Source organism: Vulpes lagopus, chromosome 1, assembly GCF_018345385.1.
Source record: "Vulpes lagopus strain Blue_001 chromosome 1, ASM1834538v1, whole genome shotgun sequence".
NCBI lineage: Eukaryota > Metazoa > Chordata > Mammalia > Carnivora > Canidae > Vulpes > Vulpes lagopus.
Window position 1 is genome coordinate 44,632,137 of NC_054824.1, and position 13,212 is coordinate 44,645,348.

Sequence of the window (13,212 nt, forward strand, 5' to 3'; positions counted from 1 at the left end):
ATCCCAAAGTCTTAAGGACAAATTCATTCAAAGTAATGTATTTTTGTAAACCACAGACTAAATCCTTCCAAAGCCATTCTATGAAAATAAAATTTGATTTTATTTTACTAGAATGATTATATTTAGACATTATTTTTATTGCAAAAATTATTTTCCTGTTCATATTTACCACACCTAGAAGAAGTAACAACCATATTTTACATCACTCCTATTTACTGACCATTAATATCCATAAATGTTTTTTGTGGAATAACATCATACCAACCATATTTCCTTCCACTTGTGTCAAAAATTACTCAGAAGAAAGGTGGCTGTGTCTTGAAAGATTTAATGAGATGTCATACAGCTAGTGGAAAAAAAAATGATTTGTGTATTTCTACTTCTCTTTAAGGAAATAAATACTATCCAATACTGATCTAAAAAAATCAAAGTATATAGTTCTTAGCAATCATTTTTAAAGAATCCTTTGTCAGTGATTTCAAAATGAATAAGTACCAATCATATGTTCAGTATAATACCGCATATAATAGAAGGCCCAAATATGCACCTAGAAAAACATAAAATAGATCCTGATATAGAAAGATCTGGATTTTTAATCAACAATCAGTAGGTGTTTACCTTTCTGAGCAATTTTTTTAATTTTAACCTTGTATGAGGGCTGAGTTAATCATCCGTCTCAGTGCTTAGTACTTGGAACAGTGTTCTCACTGGTAATTTTAACCCTTTCCCAATTGTATATTTTCATCCCCATCTTTGATTACCAAAAATTTTGACATTATATCATATTCTAATAGGTTTTAAGACTCTTTTTTACTATTTTTCTTGCTCATTTTTCACTGTGGTTTCTATCTTTTATTTATAAATATGCTTTTCATATTAATATATTGTTAATTCAGAAAAGGAATGTTCTGCTACAATCGGTCATCTGCTAGCAGTGGCCTTTGTTGGTTAGGAGATTTAATGCCAACATAATTAGATTCACATAATTTTAGAAATTATTCTCTGTTATAAGTGAAATGAGGACTTTCTTAATTTTAAATTAACTTTATAATCTTATATTTATTAAAATGTATAGATTTAACTTTGTAATTTTGCATTTAGATTTTTAATTTATTTTTATTTTATATGATTGTGAGCTGTTGGGTAGGGATTTAATATCCATCCATATAGTAAGCCAATGTGCTTAGCAGCATCTACTATAAAATTTAGGTTTTTTTTGTTTGCTTTGTGGGACCACTTCTATCATGTATTAAGTTCCTACACATGTCTAGTTCTGTTTTTAAGCTCTATTTTGTTCCATATTGGTTTGCTTATTCTTGCAACAATCCTACACTTCTATTTTATCATAATATATTTTTAAGTGTAATGATTAATATTTAAAAATCGTCCCATGTGGTTTTCATACATTCAAAGTTAATTCTAAGGTAATTAATTGCTGCCATTGCTATTGTGTGTGTGTGTGTGTGTGTGTGTGTGTGTGTGTGTGTGTGTGTATATATATATACACATTCTACTGCATCTGGGTGTTATAACCAGGCAACATATTAGTCCTGGCTAGAAAGACCATTGTTGCATAAGAGATCTTGTAACTGTGTCAAAGAATGCATTTTGGACAGCAAAAGAAAAGGAAAGCAAAGGAAATTGCATGCCAAGAGTAAGGAGACAATTTAAAATCCAGGCACACATAGCAACCAGGGAGGGAACTAGGAGAATAAATTAAGTGGTACATGTAGCTCTAAAAAAAAAAAAAAAAAAAAAAAAAGAACACACTATATAAACAAAGTAAATAAGACAGTAGCACAGGAACGAATTAAGAACTAGAAACATAGTGACAAAGGAAAATGAAATGTATGAACAGGTTCTTCAAACATGGTATGGTATGTCTCTCTGGTTATGTTGTGTAAGCCAAGTTACCCTGGACTAAGTTTGAGCTACCTGTTTTTCTACTGGATATGTTCTTGTACATGTATTATTCTGTGTTTTATTTACCTAAGGTTTTGTTTGTTGAAGTGCTTTTGTTTTTGCTTTACTGACATTTTAATATCTTTCCCAGTTTAAATCTTTAAATATGAGATGTCTTTAAAAACACCTCTTAGCCTCTTTTGAAAGCTTATCTTTCAAATTCTTTAAAACTGAAATGCAAGTGGATATTTTTCTCCTATGGATAGTAGTAGTGGGTAAATTGCTTTAAGTGTATTAAGCATAAAGCATGGTGTAAGAAATTTTATTATTTTTTTTCAAATTTGGTTTTACTGTTTTTAGTGGGTTTTTTTTTTTTGAGGTTACAAGCAAAAATAAAATGGTTAAATAGAAAAAACTAGGAAGACTAATAAATAGAAATGAGTAAAGGTGGGACGAAGCAGAAAATGAAAATAACTAAAGTAAATTGTGTCCTGCTTTTAATTTCAGCTAGGGGCTTTGAGGTACATTAACTGCAACCTGAATTGCTTCTAATGTTCCAAATCACCATAGCAATTTATTATACATTTATAAGTGCAGAGTTGTAGAACACAGTGAGGAAAAAGAAATATACTAAGAAACATGCAAGTCATTGTGGATTAGATCCCGGTGAAGTCAGTGTGCCCACCTTTGCTATGAACTGAAGTGTGCGCTAATCACTTAGTCTTTAAAAATATCCTAAATTATTTTTTAACTTCTACCTTAAAATCATGTCTTGCTATTGTAGACATGCTTCTTTCTCAAATTTTTAATAAAACACCTATGAAAATAAAGCAAGTGGTGAAAGTACACAGTACCTATAACTTGATAATAGTTATCTGAGTACCAGAATCAGGATTGAAGGGAAGAAGGCTAAAAAGTGAAGTAATAGACTGCTTAATCCCATCATCATGAAAACAGACACACACATTCCCTACTCTTTCTCTACATTTCTTTCTTGTTTCAAAAATATAAGCCCCTTCCCAGTCTCCAAACAGAGAAGATTGTCCCCTTACTGGGCCTCTGTAGCTTTGGATTTAGATAAAATCGTTATCCACAGGTACCCTGGCCACTGACAAGAGGCACAGGAAATATACTGTGATTAGTGGGCTGACTGTAGCTATTAGATATAATGAATAGGATTGTCTTCTGCCTCTACTCTCCATCAGGACTAAGAATATAGGAAATGAAGCTCTAAGGGATGCTTCTGAAAAAGCAACAGGAATCTGTGCCCAGGGTCTTAATGATTTCAAGGAATTATAACACTGAACATTCAAAATCAGGAGATATGTAAGAATAGGCATTTAGGTTAATGCAGCAAAAGTGCAAAAGATAAGGGGCAGATCTTTAAAATGGAGATATTAGATGCCTGGGTGTCACAGTCAGTTGAGCATCTGTCTAGCTCTTGGTTTCTGCTCAGGTCATGGACTCAGGATTGTGAGCTCAAGCCCTGAGTCAGACTTCACATTCAGTGAGGAGTCTGCTGGAGATTCTCTGCCTCTCCCTCTGCCCCTCTGCTGCTTGTGCTCCCTCTCTCTCAAATAAATAAATAAATAAATAAATAAATAAATAAATAAATAAATAAATATTTTTAAAAAATTAAAATGGGGTTATAATGATTAGTCTTATTTATTGTGAATAGGTACAAAATATTGAGGTGAAGAGGAGAAAAAGATCATTGAATGTAAGATGTTGAAGACATAAAGAGCCCAGGTTGTGATTATTTCATCTATGTAGATATTGATATCATTGGGACTGATTAAATGAGATGGGAGGAAAGAAAGTCTGTGATCCAGGAGCTAAAATCTCTCATATGAAAAGAATGGGATAGTGAGAAGGCAAGTCAGTGGAAAAGAGGATGAGAGTGCTCTGTGCTTTACAGGTGTGTTCTATGGGTCGGTAGCACTGGAGTTCCTGAGAATTTTTAGAAATGCAAAATCTTATGTCCGATTCCAGACTTTACTGAATCAGAGTCTGCAATGCATTTTATTTTTTATTTTTTTTAATATTTTATTTATGGGGGAGGGGGAGAGAGAGAGAGAGAGAAGCACAAGCAGGGAGGAGAGAGAGAAGCAGGCTCCCCAGTGAGCAAGGAGCCTGATGCTGGGGTCGATCCCAGGACCCTGGCATCATGAGCTGAGTTGAAGGCAGAAGCTTAACTGACTGAGCCAGTTAGGTGCCCCTGCACTGTGTTTTAACAAGAATCCCATATGATTCACACTAAAGTTTGAGACAAACTGGGAAAATATGCACCTCAAAAAGCCAAGCATTTATTTATTTTTCTTTCAAAGGAGAAAAAAGGAGTAATGTCTGGAAGCATTGATAATGAGCCACAAGAATAGTTACTCAGCCTCCTGTCTCTGACATATTTGATATGTAAGAAAAGAACCTCAACTTAAAGTTACAGAGGAAGCTTGTTCTCTGAAGAAAATTAGTTTTCTTTTAAAAATGTATTTTCCTGGAAGCACCTTATATTCACTTTTGTAAAGCTTTAAAAAATATTACTCAGGTCCCACTCCTAGAGTTTCTGATTTAAACTGGTGGGTATGCAGAACAGAGATAGATTTTCATTTATTTGTTTGCTTCCTCTTTTGTTCTCTTATTTTGCTTTTAATAACTAGAATGATTATGATGTGCATCCAAGGTTAGAGATTTAAGGAGCAGAGGGAAAGATAAAAAGGCTAAGAAATTGAGAAAATAAAATTTTTCTTATCAGAGAGAAGAAGATCTCAGGAGAGCACCCTGGAAGTGTTTGGACCTGCTATGTTGACATGTCAAGAGTTTAGGTGATCTGTGATAATTAATGCTTGGATAGTGAGTAGTGACTCGGTTTTAACCAGATTTGAGCCATAAATGGAACTGATTCTTTTGGTTTCTGAGAAGGTATAAGTACCAGATCTATTGCTATCTCTCTTCATGAGGAAATTTAGAGTTGGTGGCTCCTTGTATCTTGGTTCAGAATAACTTTTACCAGAAGTTACTCACAAATGTTTAGCTTTGAACTTTCCCAGTTTTCTTACAGATAATAGTATTCCCAAGTAAATCTCCACTTCCTTAAGTAGTACAGTAAAGTTCACTGGTGCTGGCTCAGTAGCAATTTCTTAACTAGAGGATTTACATTCATAAGAATAATACATAAACTCATTTTTCTACAGATATAATTGAAAAGATGAAATATTAGCTATTTATATTTTACCTAATTTGTTGGGGTTTTTTTCTTCCCTATTTTATACTCATGATTCCTGGTTTTAGTTTAATTTAAAGTTTTATTTTTACAATAAACTTTTTATTTAAGACTTCTAAAATTCCATTTAACTTAAACATTTTATTTTAGCACATCTTCTAGTATCTTTATCTCAATGACAACTTGGTTGGACATGGAATCATTCATTTTGTCTTATTTTCTTAGAGTGTCCATAAAATCCGGTGGTCTGTAATCCTTACAACAGCCTCCAAACTAGTCACCCTGCTACAACTTTAACTTCTAGTAAGCTACTTATCACAAAGTAACCAGAGTAGTACTATTAAAATATAGATCCATTTGTTACTCCCCAGCTTAAAACTCTCTTGGAGCTCTCCATCTGTCAGAATAAAATACAAATTACTAAATTTAGCCTTCTTAGTTTATAAATTGGTGATTATTAAATAGGATGCATATGACACAATTTGTAGATATCATAGGCATACATCCACAGGTATCTATGTCCCAAATGAAGCAATGGGACATGGAAAGAAGGAATATCTAGTTACTTTGAAGAACTGGAAGCACATGTGATATCAAATGGACTCTTTCCACAGGTCCATACAATTGGTTTAATAATACTGTTCTTACAGAGAGTCAAACACAGGGTTTCTTTTTTGTTAACATGACAAATAAGATCTGCATTTAACTTTACAAAATACACCAGACTGTTTTATTTGGATCAGTTCATAATTGAGTTATGTTCACTCAATGTAATCTCACTAGACTCATCATTTTTCTACCAACATTTGTTACAACAAAGCCTCAGTCCACTTCTCTCACTCATCTCATAGTTCTTTTCAGATTCAGAATACTTCAGTTGCACTGGAATGTTTCTTTTATCTCAAATGAAACCAACCTGCTCTCACTGTAGAGAGCAAAATTTCAAAATACTAAGAAGTTCTTTGTATCATTCAAATCTCAGTTAGCTTTATCCTCTTCAAAGAGGTCTTCCCAATCTACTCAGTCTAAATCACTAACAAACCTAGCCCTTCCCCATTTTTCTCCTATTACTGATTTTATTTCTTTCTCTGTAATTACCATTTTCTGTATTTATCATGTTCGTGTTTGTTGTTTGTTTATTTTTGTCTTTTTATTATACTTCCTTCCACCTAGCAGCTTGTCCATTCATAAATCTGTTTGTCTTTATATGTTATGTATGATTTATTTATGATTTTTTTCCTGATAATCATTTAAATACAGGCTGGACATATGCAAAAATGAATACCAGAACACATTAAGTAGTAACCTTTAGGAAAACATAGTGATTTACTCTCTCCCCAGATTCTAACTGAAATACTCAGAAATATAGGAAAAAAAAGATATATTATTTTAAATGTAGTAGAAACTAAAACTTATAGCCTATAATATGCAAAAACTAAAATAGTCTATAATATGACAATAATCTAAAATCAGTATGACCTTATCACTAAGGGCCTTCCATTTTCATTCCAACCACAATAATCACAAGTCAATATTCTTGAGTCCTAAACAACACATTTCTCCCTCATTGTATCCTCGAAAGTGAGGCATGAACACATGACTTATAGAAGATGAATAATTTTAGTCCTATAAGGTGTCTTATGACAGAATAATGAGAGAAGGGCATAAAACTCCAATGAGAGGATTGCATATGGAGGTGGCCTGCATGAAGTAAGGTCTTACTCTGGCAAAAGGGCAATGACTGGCATCTGGACCAAGATGAATATGTTGATGCAAAACATGGTCTAATTATGGCTGTTCTTACCCCACCAAGGGTCTTTTTGCCCCTAAGCATTTCAGGAAACAAAAAAGACAAATTTTTGAGTGATAGGAATGTGGCTGAATTTAGTTTTAGATATTAATTCTATGAAAAATAAACAAAAAAGATGACTGAATTTATCTCTAAGACAATATGTTTTATACCTGCATCAAATAGGATTAAGAATTAACGGATTTGAGGGACCTGGGTGGCTCAGTTGGTTAAGTGTCCAACTCTTGATTTCATCTCAGGCTAGGATCTTGGGGTTGTGAGATCAGGCCCCTTGTTGGGCTCCAAGCTGGGCACAGAGTCTGCTTAAGATTCCCTCTCTCCTTCTCCCTCTCCCTACCCTTCCTCCACCTAAAATAAATAAATAAATAAATAATAAGACTTTCTCAGGTGTTTTTTCAGATCACAGAATCAGGTTTTCATTTAAGCTGTTATACAAAAATGAAAGCTATGCTTCTGCAAATCTAAGTGTGTACTTATGAAATTTGTATCTATCACACAGGAAGATATTTTCTGCTACCATCTATGTGTCCTCCCTATGTTAGTATTTTAAGGGCTACTGTGAGCACTTTAACCTCTCACAAATATCCAGTTTTCTTTCCTCCCAGGCATATGGAAGAACAGCACATCCTTATCCCTGTAAAGTTAGGAGTGATCATTAGACTTCCTTTGTCCAGTCAAGTGTGGGTAGGGTGATATGAATCACTTTCAGGCAGTGACACTTAATTGCCAAGCTGATCGCTTCTCAGCCTCTTGGCTAAGATCATGTGTAGTATTTGTTTTTATCAGTTTAATTGTCAAGCTGAGATTCTTCTGTGTTTTATTCTGCTACCCAGTGACTGTAGTGAAAATAAGGCTTGAGGAACAGTGCTAAGTCTTCACACAAATAATAGATTCCCAAGAGTTATGTACACCCACAATGTATTTCATAGAGTGGGGAATAACTCTTTGTTGCTTTAAGCCCTCCAGGTTGTAGGTCTCTACTACATTTTTTGTTACTATTATTTAGCTTAACCCAACTGATCCATGAATACTTTTTTTCTTTATAACTGAAGTTCTTCCCAACGCCATTAAAATTAGACTGTATGCTGTCTGAAGCTGTTTGGTCCCTGTCGTTTCCAGAATTAAAGTAGGCAGAGGTGATAATACTTGTTATCGTGAACTTTAAAGTCATGGAAGAAAAATGAAGTGCTGACGGGGAATTTGATCAGTAAATGCTAAGTGTTACTCATTATGTAAAGGGAATAAGTAATTTGCCAACTGCTTCATATTGTCTAAAATGTCTGCCCATGTGCTCAGTCAAATGAACAGGGTTTTCCATGAATGAGTCTTTCCTCAGTACACAGGAACAACAAAGGAAATAAATAGGATTATAGGGATTTTGTCCAGGGAATTAAAGCAACAAAACAGTTTCTATGCTATATATATGAGAGTTAACTATGACAACAAAAAAATGGTATGTTCTATTTGTGTTTATAGGAAATAGCTGCATTCATAATTTAATTAAGTAAATTTAAAAATCAAAGCAAAAAAAAAAAAAGATGTATCAATGGAGATTTCCAAGGAAGAGTCTGACATTAAACACTGCTTTTGTTGTTGTTGTTTTGTTTTGTTTTTTGTTTTTATACACAATGTTTTTTAAGTGTCTTAAAATATTCTAGTCACTGATATAGGTGCTGGAGATAGAGCAACATCAGATCTCTTTCTCTTATCTCATGAAATATTTTAGGAGGTAGGAAGGGTAGGATGTTCTTTTGTTAGGAAGATGGAAGGAAGTAAAATAAGGATAGCTTTTAGTGGATAACATAGGTTATGACTCATAATCTATTTAGAGATTAACTGATGTAATACAGGTGAAGTGCTTATCACTATACATGCATATATATATATATATATATATATACACATGCGTATATGAAGTACTCAGTAACTTTTTTCTAATTAGTATTAATATTTTCTTATGCTAGGACTTGAGTATGGATATAACTTAAAAATATAAGGTGTGATACATAGATATCAATATCTGTCTCTTCCTTCTCTTCAGCATAGTATCAGGAATCTTTTTGAAAGCATGTGATAAAACTGTTAGTTAGCTAGTCTAATCTGAATTACAGAAGATAAGTATAAATTAATCAAGTGAAGCAGGGATAAGAAATAATTTCAGGAATACAGAACATAAATTAAGGCACAAACTACATATTGCTAAGGTAAAACTCCAAAGCAGTAAATTTTACAAATCAATCTCAGCAGGTAGAATGAGTGGCAAGTCCACATGGATGGTAGAAGTGTGGGTCATTGAGAACCTTAATTGTCATGGGAAAGTACATGAAATTTTTGTTTTGGAGACATGGAAATTCAGTTTTGAATTTTCAGAATGAGAGTTATATGGCCAGGTTTCATATTTTATTCAATCTGATAGCTGTACAACATATATATTTATGGAAAATTTCAGGCAAAGATGCTAAATGGTAGGCTTCTAAATAAAACATTTTAGGTAATGGATAATGAAAGCTCAAGTTGGAATATTACACAGAGAAATGGAATCAGCTCAAGGATTATTATTAAGGAAAATTGACTTTACCTATTGACTGAGAATGTGTGATCTGAGAAAATAGTAAATGTACACACTAAAATAGTAAAAATAGTAAAGTATATACCAAAGAAAGGTGTATAGAATAATGGGACTCCTATCAGGGGAGTGATCACCATTATAGGGAAAGATGATGGATGATGACTAAGGTAAGCAAAATAGAATAAGAAAGTGATAAAATCTAAAGTAAAAAAGGTTCAGTTCAGGTTAGAGGTCTGCATTTGGGAGCCATCAACACTTAGTTGATAACAGAAAAATGTGAATGAAATCACTTGGAGAAGCGAGTGCAACTTAGTGTAATCAAAGAGGGAGAGTAAACATGAAGGCAGAGGAAGAGCCCATAATAACAAAGATAAGCTTCCAGTTATGAAATAAATAAGTCACTTGGATAAAAAGCACAGCACTAGGGAATTCAGTTATTAATACTGCTATAACTTTGTATAGTGACAATAACCACACTTGTAAACATTTCATAATGTACAGAATTTTGAACTACTATTCTGTACACCTGAAACTAATATGTCAACTATACTTCAACTAAAGCTTTAAAAAAAACCTTTCAAGAGAGATAGTATTACCTTCTTTATTAATATTAGTATATAAAAAGGGAAATAGAGTAGGTTAGCTTCACAGTTGATGATGCTTTATGTGCCATCTAGGGTTATAGACTATTTTGTGTAATCCTTATAGCCAACCTGAAATCTCACTTAATATATGAACAAAATGTCCTAGATTAACTTAATTACTAGAGTGAAGATACCTAAATTTTCTGCAAAGTCCATCCTTTCTGCAAAGGATGTGAGTCCAAGACTTTCTGCAAAGACCATCCTTCCTTTGACTTGGTCATGAAACTTAAGAATTAGGAATAAGAAGGTTTATGATGATAATGATGCTTTATAAAAATGAAAACCAAAGAAATATAGTTGGTTTTGTTTCATAAGGATCACATACATTTGATATTTCCATGTATTTTCATTTACTATGCCAAGTGGATTTTTTTTTTCCTGTGAGAGGGGACAATTGTACTAAGAATCTTCGGGATAATAGTAAAACTACCATTTATTGAATATGTCTAGGCTTTGATGCTTTACATATATATCACACATTTATAATTCTGTTTATTTCATATATATTTTATTATACCTATTTTTTGTGGAATATTACAGATGAGGATTCTTTAAGCGGCAAAGCAAAGTTTTCAGGTTGACTTTTCTATCCTTTCTCCATTTCTTCTTCATCCCCATGCTTTTCCTGTATAATACTTCCTGGTGGTAGCACCATTCTTTCATCAGAAAGCAGTATACCTAGCAGAGCTGCCATTGACAATCCCTCTTTCATCATAACTAGAGTCTGACTTAGAACTGATGCATTATGTCTTCTGTCTTAACAATTGTGTAATGTGCATCCACTGGCCCCCAGCTCCTTACAGAGGAAACTAGTCATAGGAAAGAAAAGAAAACAAACCAGTAAATAGTTTTGTCTCTCCTATAATTCTCAGTAGGGCAAATAGCTAAAAAGATGTTATGTTTGTGTCTTTCATTTAGTGACATAAAGATTTGAAGATGTATTAGCATAGGACAGAATATGAGAAGTTAAAAAAATAACTCCCATAAATAATTTCTTGTCCCCATATAAAAATTCCACTTTTAAGACAGTTAGAAAGATATAGCCCTTTAGAATTTCATGGTTTATATGTATACAGATATTAAGGACTCCATGTCATTTGGTTTCATATTTTGCTTAATAGCTCAGCTAGGACTTCTCATGGGCAAAACCAGTAAATAAAACTTTGGGCAAATGATTATAGCTTTTCTCTAAAAAAAAGCTCATAAAATTCAAAAAATGAATTTGAATGCTACCTTTGGTCAAAGAATTACTCTATGACTCAATTCTGTCAGTATTTTTTCCCAATGATAAGTCCCTGCAGTTGTTCTTTTTTTATTATTTTTAATTTTTTAGAACTCATTATACCATATAAAACAGAAAGGGAAATGGATAGCTCTATACACCAGATAGATTTTCAACTTATCATTATATTATTCATAGGGAGAATCTTGTCCTTTTCCTAAATGTCAGTAGCTGTAAAGCAATAGAGTTATCTTTGAAATTAGTATTTTGTTATTTGAATCTAAATCAAAATATTATTTTGCCAAGCATTATTATCATTCTGATCCCTAGAGAAGACTATTTTCAAAAGAGATAGAATACTCAGTACCTCATCTTTCTGCTTATGTGCACAACTAAGGAGAGGTTTGCAACAGCAAAATTGAGGTTTTTAAATCCTCTAATATGAAAGTTGTATTATGTGAGCAATTTTTGTGGCTTTTCATATTAATATTGCATGCTATCACAATTCATTTTCACCAATTTAGATGGTGTAGAAACATGCTGAACACTTCAGTAAAATGGTATAATGATTATATTTGCATATCATAAGAGTAGAAGCAAATACTAAAAATATACAGCACCAGTACTTTATGAAGGACAACTTTAATACAAATGACTACTTAATATAAAGTATTTTATTATCTGCAACTGGTAGAGATATAGCTGCTTCACCGAGCTTATGTTTACTTCTTACTGCAAAATTCATAAAGCAATATCCACTGAAGTAAGTAGAGGTTTGAGTAAATGACCATAAATAGTATCATATATTTTACCCAGAAACTGCAATGTTACATTATTAAGGAAATGTCTTCTTTTAAATTGTATTCATTTAATTGAATTACTGGACATTAACTTGATGTAAGCATACAGGAATTCACAATGTAATGTATGCTATTCATTGAATCATTTATAATATTACTTAACTTTATGGGCCATTCCAGCATTTTTGGAAGAGGTTCTAATTTTTTAGCTTTTTTTTAGACTTAGTCATTCTAGGTATTGGAGAGACTATTTGGCACTATATAGATCACTTTTCTCCTCAGGGCCCTTCCCATAACATCCCCTTTCACCAATCACCCCCCTCCTCCCAACAACAACAACAGAAAAGCAGAGGAACTTGAATGTGTTTTACTTTGTTTTTGTTTTTAACATTCTCATATTCTTACAATATGAGTTGATAAGGCCTGATCACAGATTGAAAATTACAAGATAAAAATTCCATTTCTTCTACTGTACTTTCTTTTTCAGGCATGAGATTTGAGAAATTATTAGGGCAGATCATTAGGACATTAAATCAGGTGGTATTCCTCATTCCTAGGTAGCTTGAAAATCTGTCATAAAAAATGGTTTAGAAGATTACATATAACTTATATTATTTAAAGGGATGAGTATGACATAAATATGAACTCATAATAATTAGGTTGTCATTTTGCATACCTGGGGCAGGTTTGCAATTATTAGTATCAAGCTTCAAAGAAAAAAATATAATAAAACTCCAAGCATAATCAAATCTTTGACCTAAGAATAGATATAATGCAATGGAAAGCATGTTAATGTTTTTGTCAGAAAACCTGGTCCAGGTCTGCCTTTGACAGGTGCTGAAATGCTGCATCTCAGTTATGTTGTAAGTGAAGTGGAGGTTAAAAGATCTCATATTGATATTGCAACAAATCAGCTTCAGTTTGAAAGTGAGTAATGATCTCTGGGAGATGAAAATGTAATGAACAGTGGGGCTATGGAATAAAGAGTTTAAGCAAGCAGAATAGATGTGGAAACCATTTTAGCCATCAGTCCAAAATGGCTTGA

The 13,212-nt window shown here is 33.0% G+C and overlaps 1 protein-coding gene and 1 pseudogene across 1 annotated transcript in view; both read left to right on the forward strand.

Moving 5' to 3' along the window:
• EYS (eyes shut homolog) overlaps positions 1-13,212 on the forward strand; it is a 1,534,343-nt gene that overhangs the window by 310,718 nt on the left and 1,210,413 nt on the right. The gene's annotated exons all lie outside the window — the stretch shown is intronic.
• Positions 7,667-7,766, forward strand: LOC121475442 (annotated as a pseudogene).